Source organism: Lupinus angustifolius, chromosome LG17 (assembly GCF_001865875.1).
Source record: "Lupinus angustifolius cultivar Tanjil chromosome LG17, LupAngTanjil_v1.0, whole genome shotgun sequence".
NCBI classification, from domain to species: domain Eukaryota; kingdom Viridiplantae; phylum Streptophyta; class Magnoliopsida; order Fabales; family Fabaceae; genus Lupinus; species Lupinus angustifolius.
The window spans coordinates 16496253-16500782 of NC_032025.1; positions in this window are offsets into that span (position 1 = coordinate 16496253).

The window sequence follows — 4530 nt, forward strand, 5'->3', positions numbered from 1 at the left end:
ATCATAAACATTTCAAATTCTCCTTTCATCAAATCAGAAAAATTCTTACACAAAACATCATTAGTAGCACCAAAAATAAAATTCTCAACATATATTTGAATTAAGAATATATATTTTTCTAATTTTTGCATAAAAAGTATGGTATCAACCTTACCCCTTGCAAATACCTTCTCTAAAATGAATGAGCTAAGCCTATCATACCAAGCTTTAAGAGCTTGCTTCAAACCATATAAGGTCTTTTTTCAACTTGAAAACAAGATTAGGAAATTTATAGTTTTCAAAACCGGGAGGTTGTACCACATATACATCTTCTTGAGTAAAACCATTCAAGAAGGAACTTTTCACATATATTTAAATAGATGCAAAGGCTAAAAGCATCCTAGTAGCCTCTAATCTTGCTACATGAGCATATGTCTTATCATAATCGACACCTTCTTCTTGATTGTCACCTTTGGATGGCTATCTAACTTTGTTTCTAAAAATCAAGCCGAACTCATCAAGTTTATTTCTAAACACCCATTTTGTGCCAATTATAGGATGGTCACTTACTCTAGGGACTAAATCCCATACATTATTTCTTTCGAATTGGTTTAACTATTCTTTAATAGCTAGTGACCAATGCTCATCTTCAATGGCCTCATCGATGGTGTTAGGCTCAATTTGAGAAACAAATGCAAAGATATTACAAATATTGTGCAAACAATTTTAGTTTACCACTCCCTTAGAAATGTCACCTACAAAGTTGTTAATAAGATGATCTTTCTTTGTATTCCAAGCTTGTGGCATTCTTGCATGTTCTTGGCATGAATCTTGATCTTCTTACATTAATTTCTCAGATTCTTGACCCTTCATGTTAGCATCCTCAAGAATACCTACATTATCAACTATATATACCTTTCTCCTCTTAGTGACTTAGAAGGTTATGCTCCAAGGCTTCCACATAAAGCATATTCTCAATTATAATTTGTGAAGCATTACCAATCTTACCAACTCCAACTATCTTACCTTGATTGTTATCACCATATGTGACATGAACCTTTTCCTTTGGTGAAAGTTTAATAAACTTAACTTATCACCAGTCATGTGCCTAGAACACCCACTGTCCAGATACCATTGATTTCCAAATGTCCTTAGGTACACCTACCAAATAATGTTCACTTGCTTGATTTAGGTACCCAAATAGTCTTGGGTCCCTTAATGTTAGTTTTTTTGGAATCTTGTCCTTTTTCAATCAAAATATATTCACCTTTGGATACACCATGCAACTTAATATGGCAAGAATTAGAAATATGACCATACATATCACAATAGAAACATATATGAGACTTTTGATATGAAATTTTCAAAAAATCAACATATTTCTTGTATGATCATTTTTTAGCATGTGTAAATCCCAAACCAAATCTCTTACCAACATTTTTTTATTGTGCAAGCAAGTTTTCCAACTTATGACTACCCTTAGAGAAATTTGCAAATTTTTCCTTCAAACATGCATTCTTTTTTTCTAAAAATGGATTATTTTTTTTGCATGGGGGTGTCATAGTTAATTTAAAAGCACTATCACATATAGTGTTAGCATAAATGAGATTTAAAGTTTCACTTTGGAGCTGAAGTTCATCTATAAATTTCTACATTTCTAAAATTTGTTTTTCATGCACCAAAATTATTCTTTTTCGAGCAACCTTGATTTTAGCCAACTTTTTAAGTTCTTCATATAATTCTATGTAAGCACCATATAAAAAATCATACGTGGGGAAATCATCAGAATCAGAATTGGAAATACTAACCTCACTCGAGTTGCCTTGCTTGCTTGTTTCGCAAGTATCATGATTTCGAGTCATAAGGCATAATTTGGCCGATTCTTCATCGCCCGAGGTGCTTGATGAGGCCTTCTTAGCCTTCATGACCCATGATTCTTTCTTGTCATTCTCAACCCTTTTCAGATAGGTAGGACATGAAAATTTCATGTGTCCTACCTTCTTAGCCTTCATGACTCATGGCAAGTTATTTTCTCCTTTGTGTTGTTGCCCTTCTTGGTTGAGTCTCTTAGTTCTTTCCATTGACACCTTTTGAATCCTCATTTCTTCTTTAAGAATTTACTGAACTTGTTCACAAGGAGAGCCGTAGTTTCATTGTCAAAATTGGAGGAATAGGAGTGTTCATCACAAGGTGTCTCCTCTTGAATTTACTAAAAAATACACTAACAATTTTGCACACAGCCCTTTCAAGAATCTCACATACAAAGATGAAAATGAATGTATAAGTTCACAAAAGGAAATCTTCAAAACTCTCAAGAAATGAAAATGCTTTCTTTTTCAAATATAGTAAAATTCTTTTTTTTTCCTCAATCAATCACTCTTGAAAATTCTTGCTTTTGTGAGTTCTAAGACTATTTTGAAACTGTTACGTTGTGGATAATCGACAAAAACAATTACGTAATTGATTAACGTTTCTTTAAAAAACGTCCAAGATTCCAAAACATAAACTAACTTAATCGATTAACTATGTTCTTAATTGATTAATGAGTTTTCCATTTAGAAAGATTTAATCGATTGGATAAAGTCTTAATCGATTAATGATGTTCAAAAATAATTTTTTATAATGCATGAACCTCTAACATGAATGATGTGTATGCATGATGCATGACTTTGAAAATGATATGATTTTAAAAGTCCAATATCATGTATTCATGCTAAAATATGTTTTAATCATATTATGAATGAAAAATCTCTTTTATGCAATACTCATGTTATGTGAGATTTATCAAGGGTTCACTCAACCTAGACTCTACCCATTCAAAGCATCTTATAGGACCTAAAGAGTAAATATTTACTCTTACTCTTCATGACCCATGCTTGAATATGAATCTTGTGATGATGTTGTTGTTGATGTTTCCATTGTCTTCAAGCTCTAGTCTTTTGTCTTCATCAAAATCACGGTCTTGTATGCTTTCATTCACAATTGCCTTTTTTTCTAGAATTTTGTAAGTGTGACAACATCCTCTCTAATATTTTATTTTTAAGGAGGTAGATTAGGGTTTACAACCCTAATTTGAATGGGTCAAAAAAAAGGTCCAATTGCCTTTCCACTCCTCCTCTTTTACTCTTTTACAGTTAATAAAATCATTTTTTACTCACCCAATCAAAATTGAGTGTTTACATGTGTCATTATTCCAAAAACAAATATGATTCAATTTTCCTTGAGTAGCAATAAAACGAGTAAAGTTTATGAATTTGATCATTGTGATTTGTGGGGGAAATATCAAACATGTTCACACAATGATGTCCATTACTTTCTAACAATTGTTGATGATTACATACGAGCTATATGGGTGTATATTTTGAGAGAGAAAACAAAGGCACCTACTCATCTTATTAACTTTTTTAAATGGTGAAACATCAATTTGAGACTAAAATAAAAAGAAGTGACAATGAAACCAAGTTCATCAACTCAAGAATTCGATCAATTTTCCAAGATGGGGGAATTCTCCATGAAAAAACATGTGTAGCAACACCCCAATAAAATGGTCGTGTTGAAGAAAAAAACACTGTGATATCTTTTATTATGGCTCTTGCACTTAGATTTTAAGCCGATTTATCTTTGTCATTTGGGGATATGAGCATGGATATGGATACGTGTATCATATATGATATGTATCCGATATGTCGATACATATTTTTCAAAAATATAGGATACGATATGTTCAAGGATACATGTATAAAATAGTAAAAGTACATAAAATATGATAGAATTATAAGTGTAAATAAAAAATATCAAAAGTAAAAAATATAATGAATATTGCAAATCATTGTCCTCCAAAATTCCAAGTACCAAAACTAAAAAATACAGTAGAATAATTCATAAAATTGATAAAACATATTTTATACTATTTTTTTATTTTTTGGATACTCTAAGGATACGTATCATTCACGAATCCAAGTGTATCCATGTCAGATACGTGTCCGTCACCAACAAATGAGGGTGTTCAACATATCCGTGCTTTAGAGATTTGTGGGGAATGTATTCTAACAACAGTGCATCTTATTAACAGAACTCCTACAATGGCAAATAATGGCCTCATACCTTATGAGTTATTGCATGGGAAACTGCCATCATAAGATCATATAAAGATATTTGGGTGTTTTTGCTATGTTAAGACGATAACTAAACCTAACGACAAATTCGCTGAAAGAGCTGAACAATATATTTTTGCAGGCTAACCTCAAGGTCAAAAGGGTTGGCATGTGTATCATTTGAATACCCATAAATTTTAAGTCTCAAGAGAGGTAATATTTTATGAACACATCTTTGCATACAATAAAAAAAAGAGTTGTTACCAAAAAATATATTTCCTAATGCTACACTAGAAGAGTCCACAAGAACCAGTGTGGATGATGCAACATTAGATAATAAATACTTTGCCAATAGTTCATTACCTAATGACTCTAATATTCAATATGTGCAAGCCAATATGTTAGCTGCAGGGAGTGAATCTATTGTGTTACATCATAAAGAGAATAATGGGAAAAT